The following is a 21,807-nucleotide window of genomic DNA, read 5'->3' as shown; positions in this document are numbered from 1 at the left end:
GTGTGGAATTGTGGGTTTTATTGTTTAGGGGTCCCAAGAAGCAGTTCTATAATAGCTTCTCGAGTGAAACCACACCATTGGGGATGAGGTTGCCTTTACTGTGATCAACTGTGTCTTGCAGAGATTGCTCATGCACGTCTACATCTATCGTTGCGTCCTTGAAGACGTCAGCGTTGGTCATGAAGTGCTATATATGTTCATCATCATAAAAAACATGTAAATTAGTGATGTTGTTAGGGATAGATAACTTATACAGAATTTCAACAAAAAATCTATCCCTAAGCAGTGTCATCCTAGCAGCTGCATTTGCAGCTACATTACACATTCTTGGTACATAGATGATATTGAAAACTTGGAAGTTAGAGATAAGTCACCATACCTCTTGTTGGTAACTCTTAAGACGAGGTGAAACATAGCGTATGGTGTTATGTACCTGACGTACCATAAGCTCTGAATTGTCTACCACTTTGAGCACAACAACGTTGAGGTTAATGGCTTTCTGTAAGCCCAAAATGAGTGCTTCATATTCGAGAGTATTGTTCATGCACTCGAAATCCAAGCGGCTTGAGACTAAGTGTTTCCTTTGCCTTGGGTCTATCAAAACACACCTGACTCCAGAGCCATCCTGTGTTTTGGATCCGTCGAAATACAAGGTCCACAATTCATTTGTACAAGGACCACTTGTCATGCTAGTACTGCTAACACTACTGCTACTACTGTTACAATGTACTATACAGGTTTCATTTCCATCAGTTGGGCAAGGAAGGAGACCCAACTGTGTATTTGGTGGGGTGGGGCTCGACTATGCAAGATAACACCCCAACTGCATTTCCAAAAAGCAATTGCCGAACAGAAGAACAATTCATTTTGACCATTCAAGTGAGTAACGTAATGTTTCATATATCTCTCTGACAACCCTTGGATCTGGTTGTTTTTGCCCTGGTATTGAAGCCATAAGTGTGACCAGTTTGTAGCAAAATATCCTTGCAACTTGCTAGACTAATCTCTATTGAGAAATAAGCCATATGCTTCTGGGATGTCAATGATCACAATGTTAATGCACTGATGAACTCGTTAGTCGGATGATAACCAGATTAGCACATCCTGGAGTTCACCAATGGCTGGTATACATGTTCGGTCAATTTGGATGATCTGTGTAGTTGTATTGCTCCATTTCGCATTGATCTGTTTAGCGATGGAGAGTGGCATGACATTGACTGAGGCACCAGAATCAACTAAATAGTTGTGGACATTCAAGTTGAATATTTCAAATGATAAAAAAAATGGTGGGAAGAGTGAGTTCACTTCTTCCATGTGAAGCGCGTTGAGCACAAATGCCAGTGATTCGGGAGACTTGCTTGGTCCCTTGATGGAAGAGGTAACATTGTCTATGGAGGTTTGCCCTAGTGCGCACAAAAGAATATCTCGCTAACCCGTGAGCTTGCTTATCTCTTACATAGAAATGTTTGCACAGGTCTTCTTCATGTCTTCAACAATATTGTAATCAAAACCAGGGAGAATCACCGAGGTGGCCGGGGGGAGACTTGTGTTCGTATTGTCCGGTGGAATGTTTTGGAGTTTGCTACTCATGGATGTATCTTTCATTGTAGCTGTCTTCCTGGACTTGCTTTGTGTTTTCTATGTTGAGGAGGCTGGTGGATCAACTATTCTGAGCAATTGTTTAAATTTTTCTTTTGGTATCTCAAACAAAATGGGAGCCCCTTGACTTCTCAAGTTGTATCGACTGTTCTGCTTTGGGGGCTCCTTCTCGATGGTTGTTTTCATCTAGGCAACATTAAGACATTGATACATGTTGATTACATGCCCAACACTTGGAGCTTCATCAAATGTAGCATCCTCTTCTTCATCTTCATCCTCTGGCTAAACTTTCTCACCGACTTTAAAATGACTAGTCAACTTTGAATCCATAGTGCTCATAACTCAGTTCCATTCTGGACAAGACTTCTCTCAATGTCGGTATTCATGGATCGTGTAGTAGTGATCCTTCACAATTTGGTCCATTTGGAACACAATGTTGGAGCTCCATGCAGATTTAGACGGGTGTTTGCTGCTACTACTTGATGTCACATTCTTCCACTGCGCAAATATGGGAGGTCTATTGCTCACAGTTGTCTCGGTCGTCCGTTGCTTAAGTTCAGATACTTCGATTGTCAAGGACTTGAGGAGATGAGTAAGGTTCTCAATTCCACTTGCTTCCTTTTCATTTACCTTACTCACAGCAGTTTGAGACCTCCTGCCTGTGTCTTTGGAGTCTTTAGTTGGTTCATCATCTACAACGAATCTAATAGCGTCCAGGTCTTTCTCCACATCAATTGCCTCTTAGAAATTTTCTAAATGTGTTGGTTTCACAACTCACTTGATGAACTGTGCAATGATGGTCAGTAGTGCAGACATGTAGTAGTCAACTATGATGGAGTCATGAGGTTTAATGCCTATAGTGAACTTGTTCAAGATACGGTTAAACCTCTGGTTAAAATCTTTCACTTTCTCTTTCTGCTCCATCTTGAGACTACCTAACTCTTTCAACAACATGGCAGGGGTTTTCTCATTAGCAAACTTTTCAAGGAAAATTCTCTTGAACATCCCCCAGTTCTTAATGGATTTGACAGAAAGACTATGGTACCATACATCTTCTCTTCCATCCAAGGTACATGGAAACATTCTACATGCAACATTGTCATAACGCACCTCAAGCGTCTGCAGATGTAGGTAAAACATGTCTAGATGGTCTTCCTCCTTCACTATTCTTTCGGGGTCATACATTGTTAACAACTTCTCTGTGTGTCTTAGCATGTTGTGTAAGACACCCGGGAGTGCCAATGGGACCTATGTCATCCATTCCAGATTTTGATCAACCATATTTTCCTCTTCTCCTTCCTCCTCCTCTTCTTCTGAATCTGATGGTTCAACCTCTGAATCTGTTGGTTCGTCTCCACCTCTGCCTCCTCCGCTACCCCCAAGTAAGTTGTTAACTTCTTCTCCTTCTAGGAAAATATGACCTTCCTCTTCATTCTCAATAGCTTCTTCCAACTCTTCAAGAGTGGTGAGGATTACTTCTTCAATAGATGAGACTACCACCCCTGTGGGTGTAGTATTTCTCTTCCTTTGCGAAGAGGGAAGAGAATGTACCTCTAGAATTAGTCCAACAGGTTTAGAAAACTGACAGGTGATGTGATGGACAACACAAATGTGATGATATGAAATTTCTTGTTCGGATCTGGGAGGCGAGGAGTAACAAACTTCAGAGTTGTGCATGGGAGAGAGGGATTTCGTGTTACTTCCTTATTTAGATGATAGATAAGTGGGGTTAAGAGGACATTCAACCGTAAACTACTGGCGACCCTCCTTCTAGCATCATAAATGTTGACAATGCTAGACCCGCCAACATTCAGGGGATCACCCTAGTATGAAGTCCCAACTAGACCTCACACCGTTTGGTGTAGGAGTCCCATCCAGTGCGATGGCCCAGTTTCCATTATCTTAGAGATTTTCCTTAGCGCTTGTTGTTCAACACATCAGAGTGTTATGCTTGTAACTTCAAGAAAGTGAGGTGAGTATGTCTGGTGAGTTCGTAATGTAACTTTGTGTCTGGGTTCTCTTACTGTAAGGGAGAGGATAAAAGTGAGACTCCAGATGAGAGGTAGTAGTACCACCAAGGGAGAGACACACGTGAAACAACAAGGGTCTATCCAACATCCAGTGGAATAGTCCACAACGGATGCGGCAGTCATTAAAACCATAGTGCGAGAGAAAACACGTACATCGTTCTGTAGAGTATTCCACGCGGGGGTGACGATCATTAAAACCAAAGAAAACAAGAATGATTATTCTAATGCCTGGTGGAGTAGTCCACATAGACGAGACAACAGTGATAAAAAATACATCACATCTTCAACAACGTAAGTACTAAAATAACTGAGGTAGTTCAACTATCTTAGTACAAGTTAAGCAAACATGCATTACAAACGTTTAAAGAATAGCCTTACAAATGGATACAAAACATGCGTGAAAGTGTTTCAGTAGGCTTATAAATTAAGGAAACGTTTCAAGACACATCTGTACACCATACATAACTAGCCCCATTAGTGGGACATTGGAGCCACTCCTCACTCCAAAAAAAACAAATTACAGACTCTCAAGGCTATGTGGGAGGAGACAAGGTGAAAAGTATTTTTCTCATACAATGAGGGGGTATATATAGCCAAGGGAGGACAAGACACTAAAACTACGGAGAGCACAATTTGGGCTAGGATGAGAGGCTCCTGAGTACTGTCGGAAAAAATTGCGCAGAGTTCATTGGGAAGAAAAATTGCGCAATCAGGGATAGCAGTGACAACTGCAAGGTGGAATCCATCTTGACAGAACTGTGCAATGCCTAGGAGGAAGACAAGGTAGGGTATCCAGGGGAACTGTTGGATAGTCGTACGCAAATTTCAGGGTGAGGACTGGGTAGGTCACTCAGGGTCCAATTGAGAATCTGCGCAATTTCTGGAGGGAGACAAAGCTAGGCAACAAGGGACACTGGCAGGAAATTCTACGCAATTTTCTAGAGCAGGGCATGTCGGGCTGTGGGGAGATGCTCGTCATAAATACACATTTCTGAGAGATAGTGCAGGATAGGCAGTTGCTGCGTAGTTTCCAAAAATAGTGCAGAGCGGGGCAATAGGAGGTGTCTAGCCAAATCTGTGCAATTTTCAGGGACAGTGCAAAACAAGCCAGTAGGAGGCCTGACTCAACATGATTGCGCAATTTCTGCAGGCAATGCAGGGAAGATAGCTGGGCATGTCTACGCAATTCTGGAGAGGGTTACAGCCCCAAGTCACATTGCTATGAAAATTTCTAGTAGACCAGAGGGAGGCTTGATAACTAATGTTGCGGGAAGCACGGAGTCGATTGGGCCTGGAGGCAACTTCTACGCAATTCTGGGAGATAGTCAGCTGGCTCATTTATAGGATTGTACAGTGCAGCTTCCCGGGAGGACAACCTCAAGCATTGCACAATTATGGGCAGTAGAACGAGATCACTAAGATCTGAGACTGCGTAGCGCAGCTCAGTCGGGGTCCGGTTGAAGAGGTTTGTCTGGTCGACAGATTTTCACGAAAAATGGCTAAGTGCGAGAACAAGTGAACTTCTGTAGACATGACATTATGATCAGACACTTAGTATGACTCGGCGACAGGACACCACAAACCAACAAGACAAACATGTTCTCAGTGAGGCTGTCTTTAAGGTTGAGGGTGAGAAGTGCAACACTTGAGATAGACCTTTGAACGACCGTGACGACACTTGCACGACAATGTTTACAACTTTGTGTGTGAGTATGACCGGTGTTCATAGAGTGAAGACAACTCATGCACACAAAAATCAACCTTCAAAATTGCGAAAACAAGACTGCAAGCATGACAAAACAATCAACATGCCAAAAGACGACCATTGGTTGGATAATCAAAGGGTGTAAGAGACTCTACAAGAGCTCATGGAATGAGCCTGAGTGTTTGCAACCATTAGTGGGAAAACCAGGGAAGGATCCAAAATTTGGATGCAAGCCAAAATTTTAGAGTGCGTTGTAGCCACTACAACAACTTGATATTTTTTTCAATCTCATAATGTCCTATCATTTTTTTTAATTCTCAAATATGACATCTTCAAATATACATTATGATATGAAATTTTGAGTGTTGTACATAATTTTCATACTATGAAATAATCTAAGCATCTCAAATTAATCTTTTGTGGAATCTTGTGATTACTGGAAACTTGGGATGAATTGTTATCCTAAGACTGGATTATGTGTCTTTGTTACTCTTTGGGACATAATTCATGTGTTTTTTGTCTGAGTGATAAGGATATGCATTCTAATGTTTGCTTTTATGGTTTGAATGTCGATAAAGAGTTCTTGTGATTTGATTTATGTTGATCTGGTGTGTGGCGATTTCTTGATTTACTTGAGGTATCAAATTTCCTCCATGTACTGAAATCACTTGGTTAATCATTGGATCTTCACTTGAAATCCGTCATTTGAAATGAAACCTTTGAATATTTCTTCACTTCAATTGGATTGAGATTTATCATAGTTGTGATATTATCTTGATTAATGTTTGTTCCATTTTATTCAATTTGGATTGTTACATTTGAAGACACTGAAGTTTCTTTTGGGATAAGTTCTTCAAATTTGGCTTTCAATAATTTATTATCATATTTAAGCTTCTTGATTTGCATGAATAAATTTTGATTATGATTTCTGAGACTTAACATTTTTTTAGCTTCTGATTCAACTTTTATTTGACATTAAAGCTTATCATCTTTTAAATATTTGATTACGTTCTTTTAAGCGTAAATTTTCTTCTTTCTCCTCTCGTTAATTTTTTTCTCGAGACATTCCTTTTCTTAATTCAAGCTTCTGTGATCCATAATGAATTAAGAAAAGATGGTCTCTGCATTGCTCTTTATTTAAGACTTTGTCATGATTTGCCTCTTCATCTGGTCTGATGATGAACACACTTGTTGGCTGGAAAGATGTGGCCGAAAATTTCTCTTATGTGATTTCTACTGAAAGACTTTTCTTAATTCCTTTCTTGTTTTAAGTTTTGCTTTTCTAGTCTTGGACTTCTTGACCTTTGCAATTAATTTTTTACTACAGCCCTTAGACAAAAACTTACCCTTTCGTCTTTTGTTAATTTTTTGTAAAACAAATATTTGGGATCTTTATATATATTTTTTTCTATTGCCGTGTTTCTTTGTTCAGTTTTATGGGTTCTTCTTATAATATTTTTATTTGCATCTATGTATTACCTAAGTTCTTCTGTAATAAATAATTCCCACTGGTTAGACAATATATTTTGGAACTTTTAAGAATGTACCAATACATAATTTTAGTCCATTCCCACGTGTCAGACAATATATTTTGGAACTTTTAAGAATTGACCAATACATAATTTTAGTCCAAAATGTTGACTTATATGTGAAACTTCTCTTCTATTCTTTCTTGTCTTCTTTGAAGTATATTTCATTACGAAGTTGTCTTTAAGTGAGAATTTTTGGAGTTTCCATTGGATTTCTGGTCCAAATCTTGCGAAAAAAAATTGTGGTGAAATCTTGATTTGTGTTGTTTAAATTGTTTTATTTGACTGCATATATGAATTTAGAACCCTGGAAAATCTAGGGCACTTCAGTTGCGTAAATCTTTGACGAAATCCAGACAAATTAGTAATTTTAGTGAATCCCAGCTAGATTTAGACAAATTAAATCCAAAAATAAACAATAAACTTTTCAAAAAATTATACTTAAAAACAACTCATTTCATTACCATTATAAATTAAATTTCATTTTTTTAAACCCCATTTTCTCCATTAACAAAATTTCAAAAATAACTCCTTCAATATTCCACTCACTCTTGATTTATAATGTTTTCTTTGTACTTTGCTTTGAATTTTAAACTTTAATTCAATAGTAATAATTATCTCATTTTATTTTTCTCCTAAACTTTTGTCTTTTAGTGAATGTTTTATATATCTTCTTCTGTCTTTTAGTGAGTGTTTTATATATCTTTTTCAATTAAATTCTTTGTCACTCTAAAAATACCCTTTTTTATGTTATAATATATTTCAAAATATTTTTTAGGGTCCACGAGACCCTAGCGTGATTTGAGCGACCCTTTTAAAATGGATCTTGGAAAAATTGATATTGGTTATATTAGAAGTTACGTCCATAGATAGGTAACTGGGATGACAACCAAATTTGAATCGCTGAACTGCACGTAAAGTATGTGTGCTGTAGCCTTAGGTAACTGGGATGACAACCAAATTTGAATCGCTGAACTGTTGGTCAAGACGGTGGAGGCGGTTGGACAGTGTCGGCGGCTGACGATTTTTTTTATTTTTTTTTGTTTATACATATATTAATCCAAAGGACGGCTAGTTCGACCGGTAATATATGTTCGCGCTGCTGTGCAGCTATTGTACTTGCTGGGTTGCTACTAATGTAACACATGTACTGAATATCTCGTTGTAATATAATTGTATCATAATGTAATATATATGTTTTTTTAAGAAAATTTCCCTTTTGAAAAAAAATATATTAATCTAAACATTCCAAAATCAAATTGCATTGTTTTATCGCCATAAATAATGATAAATAAAGATGTTTCATTTCATAAGATATTTTTTATATATATTTAAAAATTGATTTTTCCGCATGATAAAGCAATTTGAGAGTATCATGCAATTTGAGAGTTTTGTTCAAACAGAGTACTTCAAAATAATTTATAACTTCAAATTTATAACTACAAATTTGATTTAAGTAAACATTAATTGATATTTTATTGTAACAGTGCATTTCTTCCCATCCTTTCTAAAAATAAAAGTGTAGCAATGCATTTCTTCCATTCTTTTGTAGAAATAAAATTGTAATAAATGAAAATAGCTGGATATTGTCTTCGTTTGAAAATTTAAGTTGTAATGAATTTTTAACGTTAAGAAAATTTAGAAAAATATAATAATATAAAAAATTGATGAAGTAAGTGGATATCAACATCAACATTGGGCCGGATTCACATTTTTTGGGAAGTTTTTGAGATATTTGATTGTATTGATTTAAAAACTTAAAAAAATAAAACAAACAGATAAAATGTCACCTCATTAACTATTATTTCTTAATATAATCAGAAGTTACAATAGTAAATAAATTATTATTTTCATTTAAATTAATTAAAAATCGAAAATTGAACTTTACCTTATTCAAAGGTTTAGTCTAACATGATTATTTGTTGTAATGTGATACTTAGATTTTGGGATTAACTTTGCCTTAACTAAATCACAATAGACAATTAGAGAAGAAAACTTGAGGCATTTCTTTGCAGTGTCTTCCTTTTAATGTTTAAAATAGTTGTAACGATATAATTTTTGGATCACAATTTGGAATTAATGGAGAAATGTGGGCCTGTATTATTGTTAAATAGTGGTGTCTCAGTCAAGTTGTGGGGTTTATTTAGGATCCTATTTATTATGAAGTTATTCCAACTCCTCAACAGATTGCTAATAACAACAAATGTGTTGAGAGTAGGCACTCTCCCGGTTAAGCTGCTCTCACCTGAGGGCTGCACATTTCTTTCATATTTACGCCCTCCTTAATTTTATCTGCCTATCAAAGCATCATGATCTGAATTTTATCTCCGTATCAAAGCATCATGATCTGAGATTGTGATGGCGTATCAAAGCATCATGATCTGAGATTGTGATGGAGTATGGTGTGTGTTTGATTGCTGATTGGAGATTGTGATGGAGTATGGTGTGTGTTTAATTGCTGATTGGGAGAGGCGTTCGTATAAGTTTGATTGGGGACTTGAGGTGGAGTTATTTCGTGCCATTGTTGGAGCCGACTATTATTGTGTAAATCGATTGCCACATTTGAGAGTCGTGAAGAGTTCCACTTATAGCTGTCAAATTCTCATTAAAGAGTCGTGAAGAGTTCCACTTATAGCTGTCAAATTCTCGTTAAAGAGTTGTCCATCTATATTTTTAAAGAAATATTTATTTTTAAATTATTACACAATTTCTTTTTATAAACCATGTATACTAGCATTTGCCGCAAAAGGTGCAAAGAGAGGCGATAGATTTTTTAAGTTGAAAAAATGGTATAGAAATTAGAAAAATGGTCGGAATATTGGCAAATTTAAATTTTAATATAGATATTGTAAAAAATGATATTTATTTTTACGAATGTTTATTGTATGTAATAAGTTGTATATATATATGGATAAAACTAAAATAGACTTTTCTATTTAACAAAAACTGGTTTACTCCTCAGTCAGGAGCACCCTTAAATAGGCAAGACTGTTGAGACTTAAATCCCAAAAATAGCCTAATACTTATATTTTTCTAAAGACTTATGTAGAATTTTTGCAACCACAAATCAGTTTAGTCACTGACATCAGCTCATACCTTGCACAAGGTTCAATAAAAAAAAGGATGGCAGAGACACTCATATAGAAATGGATTGCAACCACAAATCAGTTTAGTCACTAACATCAGCTCATACCTTGCACAAGGTTCAATCAGATGTTTTTTTAGCACCCTTGTAGGCTTGACATAAATAGTTCGTTAGCTAATAAGATTCCACATGTTGATGCATCAACTTGCTTATGGTGACTTCACCTTAAACAAAATATGATTCCGTAGCTTGACACCCGATTGGTCCATGAGTTCTATTTAAAGCGCATGGAGGGTCATTGTTCGAGTAATCCGTGCATGAGAGAAGCTTATGTAAATTTTCATTCTTTGATTAATAAATTGCCTGTAGTAGCCACGTTGGCGCAGGCCGTGGACTGTTTCCCTCTTTGAGGGTTTTAACCACATCAAAAATACTAGTGTATTGATCTGTGATCTGGTTGTGAGCGGTGTCCTTTTGGTGTTCTTTCTGAGGAACTTACCCTGTAAATTCCTACATGGTATCAGATCTATTTGAGGGCCGCGTCCGTTGGTGATCCAAATCTGAAGCCAGTAGAACTGCATGCGGCTGTCGTTTCCTAGATCTGTTGTTTCTGACTGCTTTCGGGCTGAGAGGACTGCTCTGTTGCGTTCGGAGCTTCCTAGATCTGTTGTTTCTGACTGCTTTCGGGCTGAGAGACTGCTCTGTTGCGTTCGGAGCATCTGTTCCAGTGAGGAACCCCTTTCGTTTCACGCGAAAAGGTTTCCGGTAGCCCTAGCTGCGTCATTTTTTAGATCGGGAGGTATACAGTGTTTTTGCAGTTTACTGTTATTTTTCTCTCTGCTTATTTCGGTTTCGGTTTATTTAGCCTTTTTTTTTAACCGGATCTATACCTTTCATTTCTGCGTATGCTCTTTGCCCTGCGACTCTGTGCGATCTGGGCAAATCAGAAACAGAAAGGAAGGATTTTTCTCATGCGTATGCTCTTTTCCCTGCACCTTAGTGTGATCTCGGAAAATCAGAAACATTGAGAAAAATATTTAGTTTTTCGACTAAAGCTAACTTTGAGTTTTATTTTTAAAATATCTAGTTTTTTGGCTAAAGCTAACTTCGAGCCGCAAGGTTCGTTTTTCTTTGCATATTCGTGTTGGGTTTTGTGTTTTGTGTTTTGTAGGGAAAAAGAGCTTTCTCAAGGCAAGCACGCAAACCAAGGTCCCCCCCCCTCTCTCTCTCTCTCAAATTTTTTGTATAGATCAATTGGTTCAAAGTTATTTTAAGAGAGTAGAGGTCTTAGGTTCAAGTCTCCATTTTGTGGGGGCGGATTTTTTCATTCCCGCACATTCGCGCACTTTGCCGGCAACTTCAACAATTTTTTTTTCAAAAAGCCATAACTTCTTCATCCGGAACCCTTTTTCAGAGCCGTTTTTTTTAAAATAGCCTAATTTTTCGAGATCTATCCATTGGAATACTTACTTTCAGCATCTTCAGCTTCAGTTTTTTTTTAAAAATGGAAAGTCCATGCCAAGTCATTCTTGACAGCACTAACTACTTCCAATGGATAGCCTACATGGAAGATTTACTTAGAAGTAAAGGTCTCTACAGAATAGCCACAGACCAAGAGAAGAAACCAAAAGATGAAGACAAGGCTGCAAAATGGGAAAATAGACAAGATCAAGCACATGGTTTGATAGGGATGTCTATTTCTCCTGATCTTAGATTCCATATTGCAGAACTTGAGACTCCTCATGAAGCATTGGAAAAACTCACTAAAGTTTTTGGGATTAAAAATGAAATTAGAGCCCATCAACTTGAAAATGAGTTGCTTACATTGGATCCTAATAATTTTTCTTGCATTGAAGATTTCTTGTCCAAATTCAAGACCCTTAGATATCTTTTGGAAGGTGTTAAGGTTAAGAAAGAAGATAGTAACCTTATTTATTCCATCCTTACTAAGTTGGGACCAACCTACTCTGTATTTGTTTCCACCTTCCATTCTACAAGGGAAGCTTTCATTTGTCAAGGAAAAGACTACAAGGCCCCTTCCTTTGACTCTTTTTGTGATTCTTTAATAAGAGAACAAGAAAAACTCTTACACCTTGGTCTTCTTAATCTTGGAAACTCTTCCACGAAAGTGTTAGCCGCCCAGCAGCAACCAAATTCAAAGAATCCTAAGAAGTCATATCCTCAAAAGAATTGTCTTAAACCAACTCAGCCTCAAAATGAAAGATCATTTCAGCAAAATGATAAGACCAATAAAAACAAATGGAAGAAGACTGATAGACATTGTAACTTTTGTAATCGAGATGGCCACTTAGAATCTAAATGCTTTAAGAAGATGGAAGCCTTGGAAGCCGCAATGAAGAAACATAACATCCATGTGGAGCATACTTCAACTTCAACTTCCGGAATGGCACTTTTTGCATGTCGTTGTCAATCATCTCAGTCTGGTTATGCATTAAATGTATCTTCTTCCTCTCCTTCTCATGAGTGGCTCATTGATTCTGGAGCCTCTTATCACATGGCCAAAAACCAAGCCATGTTTTCTTCTTTAAATGATTGTAACACCAAAAATATATATGTTGGTGATGATAGATCTCTTAATGTTGTCGGGACTGGAACTGTTCATCTAGACAATGGTCAGTTTAATGATGTATTATGTGTTCCAACCTTATCCTGCAACCTTCTATCTGTATATCAGATAACTCATTCAGGTGAAGGTAAAATTGTTGAATTTTCACCTCATGATGTTGTAATCAAGGATCTAAGAGATCCTAAACAGATTCTAGCTACTGGTATTGCTGATGATTCCACAAGGTTGTATAAGTTTCACAACTTTGGGTCATCAAATCTTCCCTCAGTATTTGTTGCTCATAATGATGAAGTGAGAAAACTTTGGCATGAGCGATTTGGTCACTTAAACTATCGCTCCCTTCAGCATCTATGTAAAGAAAATATGGTGACAGGTCTTCCTATGGTATCTTGCAGAGATGGTGTTTGTTCCGGATGTGTACTTGGAAAACATCATCGGGACAGTTTTGACAAACGTGCCTCTTGGCACGCCTCAGTCCCTTTACAACTTGTGCACAGTGATTTATGTGGTCCACTTCCTGTTGCTTCATTCTCTGGCTGCAAGTATTTCTTAACTTTCATTGATGATTTCTCCAGACGCACTTGGGTATACTTCTTAAAACTCAAGAGCGAAGTATTTAACACATTTTTTGCCTTCAAAGCCTTTGTTGAAAAACAATCTGGACATCAAATTCTTAAGCTAAGAACTGATAATGGTGGAGAATATGTTAAAAACACATTCATCAACTTTTGCACCGAAAATGGAATTCAAATGCAACATACTGTTCCATACACTCCACAACAAAATGGTGTAGCTGAAAGAAAAAATCGCACCTTAAAGGAAATGGCTAATTGTATGCTGCAATCTAAAGGACTCAGTCTTAGTTTTTGGGCCGAAGCAATTAATTGTGCAAATTATATAATCAATCGCACTCCTACTAAGGTTCTAGAGAATATCACTCCAGAAAAAGCTTGGAGTTCCATTAAACCAGATGTAAGTCACTTTCGTGTTTTTGGAAGTGAAGCATGGGCCCATATTCCAGATGAAAAGCATAAAGCTTTAGAACCTAAGAGTGAGAAATGTACTTTTGTTGGATATTCTGAAGATGTAAAAGGTTATAGACTTATTCCATTTAAGTCCAAAAATGTTATCATTAGAAGAGATGTAAAATTTGATGAAAATAAATCGGCCTGCGAGCCTAGTCCGGCGGATATGCCACCTCTTCCTATCTCTTCTACTTTTGAAAACATTTCTTCTTTAGATGATGAAAGTGAGGATGATAATCCTCCCCCACCTTCTCAGGATCCTCAACTTCCAAGATGGGTCCGTGCTACTCGGGATGCAACAGGTGATCTTGCCGGTGATCCTACAGATCAGCGACATACACATTCTCAGTTTGAAAGAGCCTCTTCTTTACTGGCTCAAGCTCCAGTAAATCATGATCCTGACACTTTTGCAGAAGCTTCAGGCCATCCACATTGGGAAGCAGCTATGAATGAAGAATATCATTCATTGTTGGCAAATGATACATGGGATCTTGTTCCTCTACCAAAGGGACGCAAACTTGTTAGATGTAAATGGGTTTACAGAACCAAGTATGGACCAGATGGGAAAGTTGATAAACATAAAGCTCGTCTTGTTGCTAAGGGCTTTTCACAGGTTGAAGGCATTGACTACACTGAAACCTTCTCCCCTGTTGCCAAAATGAACTCTATCCGCCTTGTTCTTTCCCTTGCTGCCTCTTTAAAATGGGAAGTCCATCAAATGGATGTTAAATCTGCCTTCTTGCATGGGGACTTGCAGGAAGAAATCTATATGGAACAACCCATTGGCTTCATACAAACAGACTCCAGCCTTGTTTGTCGACTTAAGAAATCCCTTTATGGTGTCAAGCAAGCTCCTCGGGCTTGGTATGCCAAAATGGATAGCTTTCGTTTAGAATCTGGCTTTTCTAGGTGTTATTCTGACAATACTATCTACACCAAGAAAGTGGGCAACTCTCTTATCATCCTTGTTCTTTATGTTGATGATCTTATTCTTACTGGTAGTGATCCCAACCTTATAAACCATGTGAAGTCCAGCCTTAAAAAGAAATTTGAAATGACAGACTTAGGACACTTACACTATTTTCTCGGTCTTCAAGTCTTGCAATCCAAGGAGGGTATTTTCCTTTCCCAGTCCAAGTATGCTTGTGATATTCTTCGTCATTTTCACATGGAAGACTGTAAGCCAGCCCCTTCTCCCTTTCAGTCTGGAGTCAAACTTTCAGTCTCTTGTACTTCTCCTGAAGTTGATGCTACCTTATACCGTCAACTTGTAGGAAAACTCTTGTATTTAACCCATACTCGTCCTGACCTTTCCTTTGCTGTTGGCCTTCTTGCTCGTTTTATGAAAAACCCCCGTGAAAGTCATTGGAAAGCAGCTAAAAGAATACTTCGTTATGTTCGAGGTACAGTACAGTTTGGGATTCATTACAGTGCCAAAGCAGCTCCTCTATTAGTTGGTTTCACTGATTCTGATTGGGCTGGTGACCCTGATGATTGGAAGTCTACTGCCGGTTATGTCTTCACTCTTGGTTCAGGACCTATTACATGGGCTTGTAAGAAACAGGCTGCCATTTCTCTTTCGTCAGCAGAAGCAGAGTATCGTGGTGCCGTGGAAGCTAGTAAGGAAGCCTTGTGGCTTCGTCAAATCCTATCAGAGTTTGGCTTTGAGCAGCAGCATCCAACCACACTTTGGTGTGATAATCAAAGTGCCATTCAGCTATGCAAAGATCCAGTCCAGCATCAGCGCAACAAACACATTGAACTACATATGCACTTCATCAGAAAGCTCATTCATGACCATGTTCTTGAAGTGCAATATTGTTCAACAGATGATCAGGTTGCAGACATCTTCACAAAGGCTCTCACAGAGGCGAAGTTCACTAAACTTCGATATATGCTTGGAGTTCAGGAAGTTTTCACTAAGGGGGGATAGGCTCTAGTGCCTTCTTCCTTCTCCTATTGTGTCATATTTGTAAATCCTTCAATCCTATCCCAAGTTGTTCTTAAGGGGGGATGTTAGGATATTCCGACACATAGGATATAGTTAAGTTCAACTTGGTCTAGTTTAGAGTTAGGTATAGAGTTAGGTAAAGTGTGTTTCTTTACCGTTGTACATTTTGTAACTTACAATCCGACGGTCACGATATGTAGTGATCCGACGGTTCATTCTCTCCTCGGTATTACCGACACTTGATCCGTGGCTTGACACCCGATTGGTCCATGAGTTCTATTTAAAGCGCATGGAGGGTCATTGTTCGGGTAATCCGTGCATGAGAGAAGCTTATGTAAATTTTCATTCTTTGATTAATAAATTGCCTGTAGTAGCCACGTTGGCATAGGCCGTGGACTGTTTCCCTCTTTGAGGGTTTTAACCACGTCAAAAATACTAGTGTATTGATCTGTGATCTGGTTGTGAGCGGTGTCCTTTTGGTGTTCTTTTTGAGGAACTTACCCTGTAAATTCCTACAAACACCAACCATAGAAGGTAAGCTTGATCTGTGTTACTGAACGCAATAAAGTTTTATAATTTTGAAATATATAGAAGGCATAAAGCCATGAGTTCATTTGAGCATCTTCTTGAGTTAGATCTGTTGATGTAGACTTCAACTTACTTTGCATGCAAACACCTAACAAAGAAGTTGAACTGAATCCTTTCAGTTAATCACCATATGCTAGGCATTTTTTTTTTTGGAGAGTAAAAGGCATGCAAATAGAGCTTGTTGCTCAATTGTATTGGTCTATTACGTTATGAATAACGTGTTGGTAAGAATTTTTTACGAAATTGGTAGCCATGCCATAACAATTTACAGTTGTTTGTTTGAAAATATACATGGATCAAAAGAAAAAATTACATGGATCAATTGTATTGGTCTATTAAGTTATGAATAACATGTTGGTAAGAATTTTGTTTAACAGTCCAGTTATGAACAGAATATAAGGACTATACTGGAAGTTCTTTGCAGTCTTACTATTATGATTGGCATTTAAAAGTTCATATTCCCATGTATGAAAGACAACTCCATGTTGGAAGACAACTCAGGACAACCAAGCTACATGATGGGAATAAACATTTGGGCAATCTCTAGAATACAACCCAATAAATAAATGAATGAAATATTAAAATTACAGATGCATATACAATCAACAATGAAGGGCTAAGAGCCAAGCGTGCACATGCACAAGAAACTTGTTCCAAAGAAGAAAACTGAGAAAAATCAACTGTGGGGTATAATATATTTCCTTGTCTAATGAGAATTGCTAAGATGCTTGCTCAAAACATTGGTTCCCAGTGAAAAAATATTCACATCCCAAAACATGAACTATGCTTAGCATCCATACCAACCAAAGCACAGTAAGCATAAGGCAGAATTCATACTTGGTGTTGGAATGGTGAAGCATAAGGCATAATTCATACTTGGTGTTGGAATGGTGAAGCATAAGGCAAAATTCATACTTGGTGTTGGAATGGTGAGAAGGCGCCCCTTGACATGTAAGAGAATACCAAGCCAACGGCCACTGGTTTTGAGATGAATGGGTATAATAAAGGATACAATAAACACAAAAAGAGAAGATCAAACACTTTGCAAACCTACACACTGTAACTCCACTGATAAAGAGAACTTAAGCGTAAACAAAACAATTGGTAAATATTGGACCAGCAGAACAAAACAATAAGGTTGTGTTAAGGCAAACTACAAATAGAAAAAAACAATCTTTTTTCGATGCACTATATAATGATTGAATTCTAAAAGTGTAACTGAAGCTATGTTTAAAACATTAACATTATCTGATAAATCTTTATACATGATTTATAGTTACCAGACCCTACCAAGTCAACTTGGAACTGGCACTTCTACCCAACCTACCACCCAAACCAGGTCAGGTCAATTCCAAACCACCCAAACCCAAGTTTGACTAGAATGACCTGCCTAAGACCCAATTGACCTACCCATTGGACCAGTTTGATTCAACTCGGGGCTATTAAATTCTAAATAGCCTATAATTTTTCTAATTTTCTATATGCCGAGTCATTTTCAGGTTGATTGGCAAATATTTGCTGAGTTTTGAGTCAAGGTTAACTAGTGAAGCAAAACATGTCCCAAGCCAAATAAAGTCTAGTAACTTTATAAAAATGCTAGTTCTTTGTTGCATAAAAGCTGTATTAAAGCAAGTGAAACTTTTTCAACTGGGAAAAACACCACTGATGAGTGAACTGAACATTTAGGAGCATGACTATTGCATTTCACTTGAATACTTATAAATATTTCTATGAAAGTACATAGAGACGTGTTTGGTAGGTAATAACTAAACATATATACAATGAAAGTATTCTTTGGCTTCTAAACATATGTACAATAAAAGCATTCTATGACATATATATGTAATTGACAATGAGCGGCTAATCATATATGCATGATGGGGCATGGCATCGACAACACCAATTAATGTTTATTGTGGTGCCAAACTGTGCGAGTTGTTCCTGCAATTGATGCTACATTTTCCTATGTGCATCCCTTTCATGGATGTGAATTGTTTTCTTGAGTATTTTTCTTATCTTCTTTAACAATTCAATGGTTGGACGCAAACAGTAAAGAGGCAATGATTGTTGGGGCAGGATCCTTGTTTGCATATCTTGTAATGTAAGTTCTTGTTGTTGAATTTCTTGGCAATACTCATACAACATTCGTAGGTAGCCTGTATCCATACCTGTTGCCATCCAAAAAGAAAACATTGTAAGTGACAATGGATGTGTTTGCTGAAAGCATTTTTTTTAAAGAGATGAAGTAAAATAAATAATTTTTTAAAGAAATTTTTAAATTGCAGTGAATGCTAGACCTTGCCGTTCTTAGCAGGAAACATTTTGTTTGAATATTTGAAATAAAATAAATGATTTTTAAACTAATATAAAATCATATGAGGTTAAATGTAATAGCAAGAAAATGTATGTGAAATTTGGTTATGTAGTAAGTGGTGTTTACCATGTGGGTAATTCTGGAAGACAGGTTGTACGATTGGCTAGAGTGTATTCTCCTGCATAGATTTTGATGCGCACAATGATTCCTCTTGCTGTCTACGTTTAAGATATGGATTCTCGTGAATTTGTGAAATGCATGAGAATGGGAATGTTGGATTGATTTGAATGTCTTCCAATGACCGCACTCTTGAAATTGCAGTGAACATTAGCCCTTGTCGTTCTTTGGTGCCGATGTCTACTGTTGCTTTGTCTAATGTCATTCCTTGTGACTTGTGTATCGTTAAAGCCCATGCCATTTGAAGTGGTATCTGACGGCGTGTACCCCTTGTGATGGGAGAAATGGGTATATATGTTGGGTGTGAAATGTCCCATGGTGTTCCTTTGTATTGTCTAAAGTCGACAACCACAAAGGATGGTAATTCTGGGGGCTTTGAGCCAATTGAATAAAATATTGATATGACCTTCCCAAGTGCGCCATTGACGAGGCCTGCATGTACCCATAATTTTCTGGTGAGCATAAATTTTTGTTCGTTGCCTAAGAGCACTTTTGCAGGCAAATGCTCATCTTTTGTTGTAGTAGGAGCTTTCTTCCTTTGTTGTTCTGTAGAGCAAAGCACTACTGGTATGTTCAATTTTTTAAGCATTTTCTTATTATCCAAGACAACTGAGTTGTTCGTTACATATAGGTGCATGGATTCTTCAAATGTACATTTCTCTTCATGCGTAAGAGAGGAACTTGTCCTTGACATTAGGTGTTGCCAATCTTCAAGTGTAGCTATTCCATTTCTGAGATTTGTGAGTATTTGCCGGAAAGAAACCTGTGACGGGCTATCTCCTTGTTGACGAAAAACGGTTGACCTAAATCTTCGACAAGGATAATTGAGCGATTACCAAATGGTGCATTTCGGTGAAGAGGGAATGCCTCTCTTAAACAATCGTCAATGCAAGAAATAATTTTTGGACCAATGAAGCTCATTTCATCAATGAGAATGTATTTTACATGATGGAGTTGCTCTTGCAGTTGTAGGAGTGGTTTTCCTTCAAGAGGATGCATTGTTTGGATAGGGATACGAAAGGCAGAGTGAATTATGAGGTCATTTATGTTGAAAGCTGTAACGCCGGTTGGTGCAAGTAACAACAAAGGTTTTTGTTTGCTGGTGAGTTTTCCACAAATGCATGGTGCAGACATTTAATCAAATGGGATTTTCCTGTCCCAGCTATTCCTTGTATGATGATTCTGCATGGGGGTTTTGGTGAAGGGGTTTTAAAGTGTGAAAAAATAGTGGTGAAAGCTATGTTTTGGGTAGGAGATAATGTGTGATCTTGGGTAAGGTTGGAAAAAGAATGATGTTGGTTTTGAATAGTTGAGAAGTTGAATTCAACGAAATTTATGGCAGTTTCTTGCAAGTGGGGAGGAATAGTAGTATGTGATCAATTGTGGTTGGCATTGAAGTCGCGGTAGCCAATCATGTCGAGGTCATCAACTGCAATATTATAACCTAGGTGCAACTGAGACAGGATTTGCCATTCATTCATCTGCATGGAATTAAGAGGGGTGTCGAGGGTAGTTTGATCTTCAGTATGTGGGGTTTGTGGGTTTTCAATTTGTCGATGGACATGCCATGGTGTATATGTATCCTTTTTTTGTTCCCAGTGTGTAATTATTTCTGCATCAGTTGAACCAATATCATTGGGGAGTGCTCAGAAGGGGAAATACAATAGTAATTCATTCCAAAAAAAGTGGCATAAGAAGGATCATTAGAGGAAGTAATGACATTGTAACGAGGCAAGACATGTACAATCATTGGAGGGAATATGTGTTTCCATTGGTTTTTTTTCCACTGGCCATAATATGACCATGAGCGTGCAACTTCAAGGAGGGGCAGTGATTCCAATGAGACAGGCCTGTTCATGTATGCAAGGATAAAGTTTGGTGTCGAATTGGGATTCTCAGTATCTTGTGAAACACGTTTGAAAACAGTCTTGTTGACATTCAAAGAAAGAATTGTACAGCTGCAGAGAGAGAGAGGTAGATTTTGTAACATATGGCATATTTCTTGTGCTCCAATGTCTCTATCTGCAATGGTTTCTGTAAAGAGTTTTCAAATAATAGCAACAATAGGTGCTTCTAGAATGGCACTTTGTGAAAGCCATGATAGAATTTGACGGTAGCTCTCAGATCTTGTTTCTACTTTTACTGCATAATTTGAAATATATTTTAACACAACATGGCGAGAAAGGACTGGTTGGCAATCAACATTTGCTCTCCAAATAGAGAGTAGATTGGCATTGTGAATATTCAATCTTTCATCATTGCCAGCAAGGAGGTAGGTTTTATGACCTTTATCATCAATGAAAAGTGAAGATGTGGACTTCCTGTTACAAAGTAATTTGTCACTGTCCTCATCTTAGTCCCTCTACTATGTCATGTGTCAAATAAACATGTTCATATCTTCCCACCAGTGTAAGAAGATTAAGCAAATGCTCTCTAATCCTGAAGATTGACCCACTTTTCCTAAGTTTATTGCCTCATCGCGACTATCAGCTAAATACACGCGATGAACAGTGGTCATAATCAGTACAGTCACGCTTCCATCGCGGGAGTACATCTGATTCCCACGACGATCGGATTTCATGCTCCAACGCGAGTCTATTTGGTATATTTCACGATGTTTTGACTGATTACATTGCCTACTAGTGATGTCAGCACTAAATCTTAGTTATAAACTCGTGACAATCCAGATTTGGCGAATTAGTTCAACAATCGGCCTTCTGGATGTTTCTAGAGCTGGTTGTTGGGTCAGTTTGGGTCGCCTTTCGACCTCTGGGATGGTGATTCTGTCTTTTGTGCTACCTTCCTTGAAGATCAGCTCCCTCTCTCTCGTTTCATGGAGACTCCTTCTCCTATAAAACCACTCACCATTGCTATGATCTGCTAGTTCCTTACTTGCTAGTTCTTTTGATTGTACAGTGCTGCTGCTGCTTTTGAGTTTGATATATAATTGGTGTGAGTGTGACAAGTGTGGGATTTCTTTATAGTTTGCAAGAAGGTGTGGAGTGCCCTTAATCTTGTGTAAAGCTTGTGAATGAGAGAGAGAGAAAGATATATTGCTATTTGGGAGACCCATCTTTGAGAGTGAATTCTTGAAGAAACACACTGGTTGGACCCTCTAAGAAGGCTTGCAACGATAAGACTTGGTTGTAAGCTTTACTCTTGATTCATTATTAATACAATCAATGATGATTTCCTATGTCTTGTATGTAATTTACTT

The sequence above is a fragment of the Pinus tabuliformis genome, chromosome 7 (assembly GCF_031772625.1).
Source record: "Pinus tabuliformis cultivar Carrire ecotype Pingquan chromosome 7, CPIR1, whole genome shotgun sequence".
Lineage (NCBI taxonomy): Eukaryota > Viridiplantae > Streptophyta > Pinopsida > Pinales > Pinaceae > Pinus > Pinus tabuliformis.
This window is presented reverse-complemented; position numbering follows the sequence as displayed.